We start from the raw sequence: 15,197 nt of genomic DNA, 5'->3' as shown, positions 1-15,197 counted from the left end.
TCAGAAAGACAAAAATTAAGTGTTGGTAAGGATATGAAGAAAAGGAATCCCCACGCATTATTGATAGGAATATTAATTGGTGCAGCCACTGTGGAAAGTAGTATAGATGTTCCTCAAAAAATTAAAAATAGAAATACCATACAATTCAGTAACTTTATCACTGGATATTTACCCAAGGAAAGTGATAACACTAATCCAAATATATATTCAGCCCCATGTGTATTACAAATACACACACACAGAGGAATGTTAGCCACAAAAAGGATGATATCTTGCCATTTTCAACAGCATGGATGGATCTAGAGGGTATTTTACTAAGTGAAATAAGCCAGACTGAGAAAGCAAATACCATATGATTTCACTTATACACAGGAACAAAAATGGAAAAAAAAAAAAAAGCATAACAACAACAAACAATAAACAAAAAACAGAATCAAATCTATAAATACTGAGGACAAATTAATGGTTGTTGGAGGGGAGGTGGGTTGGGTTGTGCAAAGATGAAGAAAAGTTGGAGACACAGCTTCTAGTTATACAATAAATAAATGCTGGGAATAAAAGGTACAGGATAAGAAATACTGTTTCTGGTACTATCATAGGGTTTTTATAATGACAGTAGCTACACTTGTCCTGAGCATAACATAAACTTGTTGAATCACTCTATTGTACAACTGATACTAATGTATCCTCTTGTGTGTAAACTATACTCAAAAAAAAAAAAAATAGCAAGGTACTAGTAAGCGGAAAAATTTTAGGATTAAAACTATGTTAAGATTTTAAAAAATTTCAGGGGCTAAAAACATTAAGATGTTCACAAATGTATTGAACTCATTATTATTTAATCCATCACAGTGGCAAAAGTAACAAAAATAACATAGTGTATCATTATTTCTAATCTATTTGAATCAAATAAATCAGAATTACACACACACATAAAGTTTCCTTTTTTGAAAAGGAGGACCTTAGATGTTATTTAATAGGACCACATAAAAAATTCCTTGGATAAAACTTTTTAAATAAATCCTCTTTTCTGCATATGCCAAGTTTAAACTAGAAGTCCCTTATGTACATCTAAAAGAAGACATCAGGGATTGATCTGAAAGGACCAAAAAAAAAAAAAAAATCAGAAAAGTTATATTAACAAAACTAAAATTTTGTGTGTATATAACCTTCATAGCCCTAAAAAACAACTTTAGATAATTTTTCCCTTAAGTATATGATTTACTATTTCATATGCTTATCCTATTTGTCTTATAATCAGTTTCTAGGTAAAATTATGTAATACATTTCATTCTCATTTTGACATCATTCTATATATATTTAAATTTATTATTTGAGCTATGTTTTGTGAGATTTGGTCCTTTATACCAGCAATTTTGTATCAACAAATGAAACATTTTACTTGAACTAACCAATTCATGTTATATTCAATTTTATGCAAATAAGAAACTCAATGTCACAATCTTTCAAAAAGTTATCTCCTAATATTAGTACATTGTAAATGACCACTATTAAACTAGGAATTCTATATTGTACTTCAATTGATGTGCACATTCTCAATTTATTTATTTTTCTTTATAACACTCTTAGCATAGGTTTTGAATACTGCGTGCAATTTCAGACCAAAGCAGGTTTATATGAAAGATGAATTCATATGAGGTAGCCTTATAATGAATGCTTTAAATCACTGTGAGCCCTGTAAATGAGAAACCTTACTTTTTTTTTACTGTCTCTTGAGAACTCATTAAGACAGAAAACACGTTTTTGAGAACAACCCAAATCATATGCAGAACACACTAGCCCTTGTATCAAGAAGATCCACTGCAGAGGAAAACACTATAATTTTGAACCAGAAAGTGGCTTTAGAGATGCATTTAAGCACAGTGGTTCTTTCCACTAGGACTGCCAATTCCTAGTGCTGGGTTTGAATCTAAGTTAATTGATTCCCTATGTTGGTCTTCAATAATGTGTACTTCATTATAATCCTGCAAGCAGAAAGCTACACAATGAAGAAATTTATTGATGTATATTGGAGCAAAAAGACAATACAAATGAATTATTTTTTGAATCTAAATGTTGTGAACAGAGCAAAGAAACACTGTCCATGAACTGATTCACATTTATTCTCCTGAAACCTAAAAAGGAATATATCCTCATTCTAAGTGTTTCAGTCACATTTATCCTTCACAAACCTTATCAAAATCTCAAAGTAAGTTAAATTGAACTATGTTATACTATCCAAATTCAAGTACGAGTTGAAAATGTTTTCACCAAGCAAATAATTTATCAAGTAGTCAATAAACAAGCTAAATCAGAGTATTGCAAAGAAATCTGGGACTGTATTCAGAACCTGGACCCTAAGCTTTAATTTGTATGTTATAAAAGCCTTCTCTAGATAGTTTAATAATAACAATGACCTTACAGTATATTACTCAGAATATATGAGATAATGCACTTGAAATCTCTTTTACTTAAAAGTACAGCAAATCTTAGTTGCTTATATTTATATCACATAAATATGCTACACATGTGAGATACTTCATGTTAAAATCCTTAAAATTATACATTCTTCACTAACCATTTTTATATAGCCATTCACTCATTTAATAATCCATTTAGTAATTCAAATATATATTCAACAATTTTGCAGTAAGTGGAAATGTTAATAAGTGTTACAGCAAGTAGTTCTTCTGACTCCAAAGATACTGCTTTTTTCCCCTACATTAGAGTAGACAATATGGAACATTTTTCTAGTTAGTTTAGAGTTGGAAGCAGGTAATACATCGCTGTTGACTAAAAATTAATTCTCTTTGAACTGGGAGGGTAATATTTTTAATAAGTGTATCTTTTGAGGAGGAGGTACATATAGAAAAGTTAGAAAAAAAAGGTGATACCTATTTTCCTATTATAATAAACTGAAACTCTGATAAGGGCAGATGTCCAGAGATGCATTACTCTTATACCTATATAGTTGATAGCTGATTACTAGGATGAGTGAATATGAGTTTATCGAAGAAGTATGCTTCTATGAACAGAAATAAATGATATAGAAACTAAAACAAAACAAAACAAAAACAATAGAAAGATCGATGAAACCAGGAGTTGGTTCCTTGGATAAAAAAAAATAGTAAAATCGATAAGCCTCTAGCCAGACATATCAAAAACAGAAAGGACCCAAATAAATAAAATCACAAATTAGAGAGAAGAAATAATATCCAACATCACAGAAATACAAAAAACTATAAGAGAATAATACAAAAAATTATCTGTCAACAAAGTAGATAACCTAGAAGAGATAGATAAATTCCTAGAAACCTAAAAAATACCAAAACTGAAACAGTAAGAAATAGAAAACTTGAACAGACTGGTAACATACAAAGAAATTGAATCAGTAATAAAAAAACAAAAAAACAAAAGACAAAACAAAACAAAACAATAAAAAACAAAACCTCCCGACTAACAAAAGCCCAGGACCAGATGGCTTCACAGGCAAATTCTACCAAACATCTAAAGAGGATTTAATACATATTCTCAAACCATTCCAAAAAATAGAAGAGGAAGGAAAACTTCCAGATTCATTCTATGAGGCCAGAATTACCCTGATACCAAAACCAGATAAAGACACCACTAAAAAAGAGAACCGTAGGCAAAATATCCCTGATGAACATGGATGCAGAAATTCTCAGTACAATACTACCAAACTGAATCCAACAATGCATTATAAAAGAAAAATCATTCACCACAATCAAGTGGGATTTATTCCTGGATTGTAAGGATAGTTCAGTATGCACAAATGTGTCATTATATGCTACATTAATAAAAGGATAAAAGCAATATGATCATTTCAATAAATGTACAAAAAGCATTTGACAAAGAACAACATACATTCATGATAAAAACCCTCAAGAGGGGCGCCTGGGTGGCTCAGTGGGTTAAAACCTCTGCCTTTGGCTCAGGTCGTGATCCCAGGGTACTCGGATGGAGTCCCACATTGGGCTCTGCTCAGCAGGGAGCCTGCTTCCTCCTCTCTCTCTGCTGCCTCTCTGCCTACTTGTGATCTCTGTCAAATTAAAAAAAAAAAAAAAACCCTCAAGAAAGTAGTTTTAGAGGGAACATTCCTCCACATAATAAAGACATACATGGAAAACACATAGTTGGTACCATAATTAATGGAGGAAAATGGAGAGCTTTTCCTCTATTGTCAGGAACAAGACAGGGATATCCACTCTCATCACTTTAATCACTTTATTTAACATAGTAATAGAAAACCTAGCCTCAGCAATCAAATCAAAAAGAAATAAAAGGCATCCAGATTAATAAGGAAAAAATAAAACTTTAACTATTTGCAGATGGCATCATACTATATACAGGAAACCTGAAAGACTCCACCCCAAAACTGCTAGAACTGATAAATGAATTCAGTTAAGTCACAGGGTGCAAAGTTAACATACAGAAATCTGCTGTATTTATATATACTAATAATGAAGCAGCAGCAGGAGAAATTAAGGAATCAATCCCATTTATAATTACACCAAGAACAATAAGATACCTAGAAATAAACCTAGCCAGAGAGGTGAAAGACTATACTTTATGAAAAGTATAAAACACTGATGAAAGAAATTAAAGATGACATAAAGAAATGGAAAGACATTCTGTGCTCATGGATTGAAAGAAAAAATATTGTTAAAATGTCTATATTACCCAAAGCAATCTATGCATTTAATGCAATCACTATCAAAATACCAATAGCATTTTTACAGAACTTGAGCAAACAACCCTAAAGTTTATGTGGCACCCCAGAAGACCATGAATAGCTAAAGCAATTTGAAAAAGAAAAGCAAAGCTGGAGGCATCACAATTCAGACTTCGAGTTATTTTACAAAGCTACAGTCATCAAAAAGTATGATACTGGCACAAAAGTAGACACATAAATCAACACAACAGAATAGAAAACCCAGAAATGACCTCACAACAATATGGTCAAGCTTCAACAAAGCAGGTAAGAATATTCAATGGGAAAAAGTCTCTTTAACAAATGGTGTTGGGAAAACTGGAAAGAAACATGAAAAAGACTGAAAAAGAATGACACTTTCTTATGCCATTCACAAAAATAAACTCAAAATGAATGCAAGACCTAAATGTGAGAAGGAAACCATAAAAATCCTGGAAGAGAACATAGGCAATAATTTTTTTGACATAGACTGTAGCAACTTATTTCTAGCTATGACTCCTGAAGCAAGGGAAACAAAAGCAAAAATAAACTATTGGAATTTCATCAAGATAAAAAACTTAGACAACAAAGGAAACAATCAACAAAACTAAAAGAAAACCTACAGAAGATATTTGCAAATGATATAGCCAATAAATGGCTAATATCCAAAATATATAAAGAACTGATACAACTCAACATGCCAAAATAACTCAATTAAAAATGGGCAGAAGATATGAACATACAATTTCCCAAAGAAGACATACACATGCAAACAGACACATGCAAAGATGCTCAACATCACTCATCATCAGGGAAATGAAAATCAAAAGTACAGTGAGCTATCACTTCACACCTGTGAGAAAGGCTAAAATCAACAGCACAAGAAACAGAAGGTGGTGGGAAAGATGTGGAGAAAAGGGAAATTTTTTTACTATTGGTGGGAATGCAAACTGGTGTAACCCCTCTGAAAAACAGTATGGAGCTCCCTCAAAAAGTTAAAAATGGAACTACCCTCTGATCGAGCAATTGCACTACTAAGGTATTTTTCAAAGAATGTAAAATTATTAATTCAAAGGGATATATGCACCCCAATGTTTATGAGGAACATTATTTAGCCAAATTACTGAAACAGCCCAAGTGCCCACTGACTTATGAATGGATAAAGATGTGGTTCATATATACATATACATATAGTGTGTGTGTGTGTGTGTGTGTTTATACACACATTACATTACTCAGCCATAAAAACAAATGTTATCTTGCCATTTGCAACAACATGGAGGGAGCTCAGGAGTATTATGGTAAGTGAAATGAATCCAATCAGAGAAAGACAAATATATGATTTCACTCATATCTGAAATTTAAGAAAAAAACAAATGAGCAAAGAGGAAAAAGAGAGAGTGGTAAAACCAAGAAACAGACTCTTAACTACAGAGAACGAAATTATGGTTACCAGAAGGGGGGTGGTGGAAGGATGGGTTAAATGGGTGATGAAGATTAAGGAGGGCACTAGTGATGAGCACCAGGTGTTGTATGGAAATGGTAATCACTAAATTATATACTTGAAACTAATATTACCCTGGATGTTAATTAACTGGACTTTAAATAAAAACTTAAAAAAAAAAAGTATGACTCTACGAGATGGTGCCATTTTGAATGGCAGAGTAAGGACCTCTGAAAATATGCACCTCAATATAATTAATGAGAACAGTGCAGAATGTTTAAAATTAAAGTAGAAACAAATGAAAAAGATAATAGAAAAATAAAGAAATCCACTGAAGCCAGAAGCTTGTTTTATGAAAAGATCAGTTAACAGTTTCAAACCTTTATCTAAACTGACTGAAAAGGCAATACAACAAGCAACTGTGGACTAATAATTTAAAAAACCTATATGAAATTAAGAAATTTCTGAGGAGACACAAACACCTGAAACAGAATTAGTAAAAAGAAAATTGTAAAGCCTCATAACAAGTGAAGAGATTGAAATAGTAAACAATTCCCACAAATAAAAGCTTAGGCAAGTTTGATCTCACTCGAAAACTTAACCAAACATTTGAAGAAGAATTAATAGTGCTTCACAAAACACTTCTTTAAAAATTTTAAATGGGATACTTTCCAATTCATCATATAAACTAATGTTACCCTGATACCAAAGCTAGACTAAGATACCACAAATTACAAGAAAACTATGGATCAATATTCCTTAAAAATATAGATACAAAGTAATCAATAAAGTACTAGCAAACTTGATTTAACAGCATAAAAATGGATTATACATCATGACCAACTGAGGTTTGTTAGAGATTTGTAAGATTGATTCAAAATTGGAAAATCACTTAATGTAGCACACCGTATTAATAGAATAAAAGACAAAACCACATGATAATCTCAATAGGCACATAAAAAAACATTGAAAAAAAGTGCACCCTTTCATGACAAAAACATTAAACAAAGTAGGAATAGAAACAAAATTCTTAAACCTGATAAAAGTACCATAAAAAAATTCACAGGTAACATCATTCATAATGATGAAACACTGGACGTTTTCTAAGATCAGGAATAACACTAAGATATCTAAATTTGATATTTCTATTTACATTTTACCAGAGGTTTTAACCAAGACCCTTAGGCAAATGGAATGAAAGGTGTACCCATTAGAAATTAAAAAGAAAAAAATTAGAATCTACCTATCTTTAAATTTGACATTATCTTGTTAATAGAAAATTCTTAAGAACTCCCTAAAAATTATTTTAATAAGTGAATTCAGCAACTATGCAGGGACAATACTGATATAAAAATAATTTTATTTTCATACACTTGAATTGAACAGAAAAGATATAAAGAAATTTATAATTTAATTTATAATTTATAATTTTTTATAATTTATAATTTAATTTATAATAGCACCAAAAAGAATTAAATACTTATGAATTCATATTAACAAAAGACTGCAAAACACAAAGGCTAAAATACATTGGTAAAAGATTAAAAGAAAAGATTCAAACAAATGGAAAGATGACTATGTTCACTGAGTGAAGATTTAAGAGCAAAGTTCTAATACTTCTCAAATTGATATACAAATTCAGTACAATCCCTGCCAAAATCCTCAGAAATTGATGTTTATCTAAAAATTTATGTGGAAAAAATAAATCCAGAATAGTCAAATTAATTTAGAGAAGAAGAAAAAAAAAAACATGTTGGAAAACTCACACTCTCTGATTTCAAAACTTATTACAAAGCTATAGTGACAAAGATGGTGACAATGTGATACAGACATAAATTAATGTGACAGAATTAGAAATCTAGAAATAAACCCTTCCATTTATGATCAGTTTATTTTCTACAAGGATGCCAATACAATTCATTGACAAAAATATAGTCTTAAAAAAAAAAACCAGTGTTGAGACAATTGGATAGCCTCCTACAAACGAATGGATTGAGACCTCTACATCATATTATATCCCAAAATTAATTCAAACTGATGAAAGATAATAAGATATAAAGGTCAAAAATTTTAGAAAAAAGCACAGGTATAAATCTTCATGACCTTGGATAAGACAGTAGTTTCCTACATGTATCAATTAAAACACAACCAACTAAAGGTATAACCATTTAGACTTCATCAAGTTGAAATCTTCTGTGCAGACACTGTCAGAAAGTGAACACGTAACTCAAATGAGAACATATCTTCTTAGGAAAAATGTCAATTTAGGTCTTTTTTTCTATTTTTCAATTGGATTGTTTTTGTTAGTGAGTTGTGTGAGTTCCTTATATATTTTAGATATTAACCCCTTATCAGGTATGTGGCTTACAAATATTTTCTCCCATTCTTCAGTCCTTTTTCTTTTTTTTTTTTTTTTATCATTTCTTTTACTATACAGAGCTTTTTAGTTTGATGTAGTCTCACTTGTTTATTTCTGCTTTTATTGGTTGTACTTTAACGGGTCACATTCATAAATTCATTAGGAAAAAAATGTAAAGGAGTGTTTTTTTTTCTGTTTTTCTGGATTTTTTAGTTTTATAATTTCAGGTCTTACATAAGTTTTTAGCCCATTTTGAGTTAATTTTTGTGACTGATATAAAAGGGATCCAGTTTCATTCATTCTTTCACATGTAGCCATTTGGTTTTCCCAACAGCTTTTATTGAAGAGACTATCATATTTTCTCTACTAAGTACTCTTGGCTCCCTATTATATATTAGTCCACCATATATATGCCTGAATTTATTTAGATTCTCTCAATTTTGTTCCATTGTTCTACTTGTCTGTTTTTATGACAGTACCATACTGCTTTGATTACTATAGCTTTGTGATATAGTTCGTAATCAGGATATGTGATAGATCCAGCTTTGGTCTTCTTTCTCAGGATTGCTTTAGATATTTGAAGTCTTTTGTGGTTTCACATGAATTTTAGGTTTTTTTTTTCTATTTCTATAAAAAGTGTCATTGTAATTTTGATAGAGATCGCATTGATTCTATAGATGGCTTTGGTATTATGAACATTTTAACAATATTATTTCAGCCCTGAATACAAGATATCTTTACATTTATTATTTTTTTTTAAAGATTTTATTTATTTATTCGACAGAGAGAGATCACAAGTAGGCAGAGAGGAAGGCAGAGAGAGAGGAGGAAGCAGGCTCCCTGCTGAGCAGAGAGCCCGATGTGGGACTCGATCCCAGGACCCTGAGTTCATGACCTGAGCCAAAGGCAGCGGCTTAACCCACTGAGCCACCCAGGCGCCCTCTTTCCATTTATTTATGCCATCTTCAATTTCTCTTATCAGTATCTTACAGTTTTCAGTGTACAGATATTTCATGTTCTTGGTTAAATTATTCATCAGCATTTTATTGTTTTTGATGCTATTGTAAATAAGATAGCTTTATTTTTCAAATAGTTCATTGGTAGTATATAGAAATGCAACTAATTTTCTGTATTGAGTTTCTATCTTATAACTTTATTAAATTTATTATTTTTAACACTTTCTTGGTAGAATCTTCAGGATATTCTATATGTAAGATCATGTCACTAACAGACAGTTTTACTTCTTCTCTTTCTATTTAGATGTCTATTTTTTTTTTCTTGTCTGATTGCACTTGCTAGGGATTCCAGTACCATATTGAATGAGACCCATGATACTGGTAATTTCTGTCTTGTTCTTGATCATGTATTTATTATAAAGGATTGTCTCAGGTGATTATAGAGACGAAAACCTGAAGTTTTAAGTTAGAGACCTGGGAGAGTAGATGATATAGTTCTAGTCCAAATGCTAGGTGTCTGACATGAGAACTCAGAAGAGCTGGATGTATCTATTTGAGACAAAAGAAGGACATGAAAAGGGTATGTCATAGCTTGAAAGCAGTCAGGCAAGAGGGGTTCCCTCTTACTCTGCTTTTTATTTTATTTTATTCAGGACTTCCAGTGACTGGATGAGATCCAGTCATGTTAGGAAGGGTGCTCAGCTTTAGCTAAGTCTACCAATTCATATTTTAATCTCTCCTAGAAACACTTTCAATGACACACCCAGAATAATTCTTGAAATAATATCTGGGTGCCCATGCCGAGTCAAATTGACATATGGAAGTAACCAATGCACCATGATAATGATAATTTTAACCTTTGGATAATTTAAGCTTTGGGTAAAGTAGTGAATTGTCAAACATTTTTAATTATAAAAGTTATACAAATTGATTCATATGTTAGTTAGATAACTATCTGTGTTCATGATGGATTATAAAATATAGAGACACTTTCAGTGTTCTTACTGTCTTTATATTTATTTACAGTGTTCTTATAGTAGTGTAATGCATATTGGTATTTTAATTATTTATTAATATTAAACATAGTCAAGAACTGTTTTACACTAGTTGTTATTCAGGCATTGAAGTCACAGTCTTTGGCTAGATCAGGCCCAGGGAGCAAGCTTTGTCAAGGGCAATAGCTCAGGAAATACTGATTACTTTCATAAAGGCACTGGTCAACTGAGAGCTAGCCTTTGTAGAGTCACTAAAACAACTTAATCAAAAAGTTTTAACATTAAAAAAAATAAAAAACACAATGCTGACCAAACTGTAGAGAGCCATTGTTATGAGAATCATATCATGGAATTATATTCTTCCACCAGTCTATGCTTGAACTAATGGTGAAAATAATACACTATAATTTTATTCAGGACTCAGAATTTTGTGATTGCATTAAGTCATCACTTAAACAGGTATTTGTGTCCTTATCATTTTATAAAGATTTTATTTATTTATTTGATAGAGAAAAATCACAAGTAAGCAGAGAGGGAGGCAGTGAGAGAGGGGGAAGCAGTCTCCCCGCTGAGCAGAGGACTGGATCCCAGGGCGCTGGGATCATGACCTGAGTGGAAGGCAGAGGCTTGAATCCACTGAGCCACCCAGGCGCCCCTGTTCTTTTCATTTTAGAGGCTAAGCACAGAGCATAAAATGGTAGGTAAAACCAAAATTATTTTATTCTTTCAGAAAGCCACTGTTTGATTAAAAAAAAAAAAAGATGGATATCAAATAACCAAATGAATGAATGCGTAGTTGCAAACTGAGGTGCATATCCTGAAGAAGAACATGGTTCTATGAGAATATATAAGAATGTGCTACAGTAAGACCTAATCAGTACATGCTCTTTGAGGAACTGATGGAGTAGAAACTTGAACAATAATTAGAAGACCTTGTAACAATATAAAATTGGAGGAATATAACGTCAATTACGCAAGGTCCTCATTTACTGTGTAAAGAGTTTTTGTCCTTTTTTCTTTTCTTCAAAAACAGTAAGTAAATAATTCTACATACAACACTCAAAAAGCAAAGCATCTTTACCCCTATATTGCTTTCTACTTGCTATCCGGTCCTATCCTCCTACTCTTGGCTTATCTTGTAACAGTTGACATTGACTTCATATTTCATTTCATTTTAAACACATTCTCCTACAGCATTAATGTTTCTTTGGAAATTTTAGATTTAATTGCTGTCAATTTCTCTAAAGATTCTATTTTTCCCATGGCCTTTTATATTTTTATTTTTTTTAAATATTTTATTTATTTATTTGACAGAGAGATCACAAGTAGGCAGAGAGGCAGGCAGAGAGAGAGGGGGAAGCAGGCTCCCCGCTGAGCAGAGAGCCCGATGCGGGGCTCGATCCCAGGACCCTGGGATCATGACCTGAGCCGAAGGGAGAGGCTTAACCCACTGAGCCACTCAGGTGCCCCTCCCATGGCCTTTTAAAAAAGAAATTATACTTCCTCTCATAGCCAAAGAACCGCAGAGTTGTGCATTAAATAGATCATATTTGAGAAATAATATACTAGTGAATTTTCATATTTCTCTCCATAAATTCATAAATGTATATTCCTCTGAAGTCTTCCATAATTATGGCCAGAGAGAATAATTAAGCCAAATACAATTTAGGGAATGAAGAGCATGACACAAAAGGAAGCTATGGCAAAGAAGAAAGAAATAATGTCATTCCATTTCCATGAGGGAGAAGGAGAGAAAGAAGATGGGCATGAAGGAGAAGGGATTAAGGGCAAAACACAGCAAGAATAAAAGAGAGAAAGAATGTGAATAAGGCAAATGATCCAAAGTTACCATGCTTGGTTTGGATTCACTGAGCTTTGAAGCTCATTTAGAATACTAAAGGAGGCTGTCTAGTGACAGTAGTCAAGGGACAGCTAGGAATCAACAGAAGCTAGGAGGAAATTGCCATAGACTTGAGCAGCTACATACTTCCACACTAGATGAATTGCCTTAGGTTGGGCAAGGGACAGTGCCACCAAGGCCAATAAGTATTCAGAGCATGGCACAAGTTCTCATCTAAAGTGAATTTCCTGCCTCTATTAGGAAGACACAGAAATTTCTCCCTTGAGCCAGATTCCATTTTGAGGATATGAAATTTATGACAGGATACAGGTATTAAAATAAGGAGAATATCAATTCCTATATCAGTGAGGATTCAATTAAGAAAACAGGAACCATGCAAGTAATTTTAACAAAGTATTTAATGGGGCAACCCTGTCAAGATACCTCTCACTCCTGAGAGCTTTTCTTGTATCCTTGCTTAATAAACTTATATTGCGTCACTCAAACACACACACACACACACACACACAAACAAAGCACAAAGTATTTAATGTAGACAAGTCATTAAAAACGTATTGACAAACTACAAAGAAAAGAGGAACAGTGAGGTGGACAAACTGTGAATAGCAATCATTAGCTCTTTTGCTGGGAAAACAAAGGGAAATGTTTGGAGTTATCAAAACCTCCAAGTGTGGGGGGTAGTGTGGAGGAGCTGCAACTCAGCCTACTAAGGAGGAGATGCCAGCTAGTTTCTGTTGGGACTTCAGGAATTCTGAAGAGAGACCTCAGGGAGAAAGGACTCAAACTTCTGGAGATGTTACCACCTCTCTGCTACTTGTACCTGTGAATAGACACCACAGTGTTGCTTCTAGAAGTATTAAAAACAAGCAAGAAAAGTAAAACAAAAACAAAACAAAAAGCATTTCACACTAACTACATCTGCTTCAGAGCAAACTGGTGTTGTTGAGACCAACAATAATGCAGGGTCTGTCTTACTAAGAGCAGTTAGGCAACCTAAGAAGTACAGTTCTCCCATTTTCCTCCTGCTCCCAATTTCTTCTGTTGCCCTCTATTGACAGAATTTAACAAAGATCCAGGAGGCAAAGAAAAAATGTAGTTTGCTGAGTCTCTGCTTCAGTACCACAGAACAAAGTACACTACAGAGAAGGTTTAAAATTCAAACATAATAACGAATGGTATACCTACCACTCATTCTATTAAGGTGTAGTAGGATTAAAATCATACATAAAAATGTGTGAAACTTTGAAACTTCTGTAATGTTCTACAACAGATCTTGATTATTTTCATAAACCCATGCCCCACTGAGAAATAGGTAAAGTTAATAATTTATGATTCTGATGTTGAGGCAGATTTCCCAGTTGTTGGAAAAAATGAAATTAAATTTAAGATAAAGGGCTTGCAAGTTGAAAGAGTGGTGAAAATGTTATTCATTTATAAGAACTCTCACAAAGCCTAAAACTTGAGCATTATTTTATTTCAAAGACACATTCTTTATCAAGGAACACCAAGAATGGGAGAACATTATTCCTTATTTTACTCCAGACACATAGGACAACTTTTCTAGAACATTAAAAGTGATCCATTTCTGACAGTAAAACTTCTCAGTGTTTTTAGCAGGTCTGAGAAAGACAGTAAAGGATATATATAGGTAACCATTGTAGAGGCACTGTAATAGAGATAATTTCAACTCCAAATGATTTCTTTTGTTTTTCATTTTGAGGGAATCATATTGGCACTCTACTAAAAGAATGCTTTTAAAATGTTTCTATTTATTGGTATATTGACTTCCAGTTTATATAATTGAACTAGTTCCTCACAAAAATATGTAGGTCCAAAAAAAAAAAAAAAAAAGAAAGAAAGAAAGAAAGAAAAACAAACAAACAAACAAACAAAAAGCCAGAAAATGGGTTTTTTCAAGACTATGGTTTCATCAGATTCGCTAATATACTTTTGGGCAAAGTCATATGGACAAGCCCAGAGTTAGTGCAGGAGGGACCTATTGAATGTTATGGAAATAAGGGGGTACAAATATTGGAACCATGAATTCAATCAATCATACCCCCTCTATAAATTTTCATCTGATTCTTGCTCCTCTGTATTGCTCTTAATAAGTACTTTGTTAGTAAGTACAACGTAGGCTATTCTCATTCTGAAATAATTCTCAAACCAGTTTCTTCACTCTAATCCTATTCCTCCCTTCATATTCAGCTTAGATTATTAAAATGGATTTTGGCTTTCTCTAGCTCAAGTGTAAGTGCCTGATTGTGTTAGACAGTTTTCAACATGGCTCTTAATGATCCTTGCCTCCTAATATTCACACTTTCATGGAGTCACCTCCCATATGTATCAGGGCTGTGTAACCAACAGCATAGAACACAATTGATGTTATATATACAAATGTTGTCATCTCTGAGATTAGGTTATATACAACTGAAACTTTAGTGTTATCTCTCACACACACAGATCACTCCTTTTGAGTTAAGAAAGCTACCATGTTGGATCACTTTCATGCATACATTGCTCTATGAAAAGGTTCATGTGACAAGGAATTAAGTCTCTTCCTAATATCCATGTTCTTGAACTGAAAGTAGATTCTCCTTTCTCTTCAGATGACTGATATCCTGACCTAAACCCAAACCTCATGAAAGACCCTGAGCCAGACCCACCCAGCTAAAATACTCCCAGATTTCTGATCCACAGAAACTTAGTGAAAAAATTGTATTGTAAACTTCAAAGCATTGGGGTAATTTATTATACAATTATAGAACCCATATACATACAGATATTGATACTTGGAAGTGGGATGCTGTTAAAATGAATACTAAAATGTGGGCATGCCTTTGGAATCAGATAGTGAGCCCTGACAATAAA

At 32.9% G+C, this 15,197-nt stretch overlaps 1 long non-coding RNA gene across 1 annotated transcript in view; it reads left to right on the top strand.

The window, feature by feature from the left end:
* LOC309860432 overlaps positions 1–11,070 on the top strand; it is a 42,211-nt gene extending 31,141 nt beyond the window's left edge. The window contains exon 3 of the long non-coding RNA XR_014309367.1: positions 10,975–11,070. This is a non-coding gene — a long non-coding RNA (uncharacterized lncRNA). The remainder of the gene's footprint in view (positions 1–10,974) is intronic.
* Positions 11,071–15,197: the final 4,127 nt, after the last annotated feature.

This window comes from Mustela nivalis (assembly GCF_964662115.1).
Source record: "Mustela nivalis genome assembly, chromosome: 2".
NCBI lineage: Eukaryota > Metazoa > Chordata > Mammalia > Carnivora > Mustelidae > Mustela > Mustela nivalis.
The sequence above is the reverse complement of the archived record's forward strand: the minus strand, read 5'-3'. Positions and strand labels throughout refer to the sequence as shown.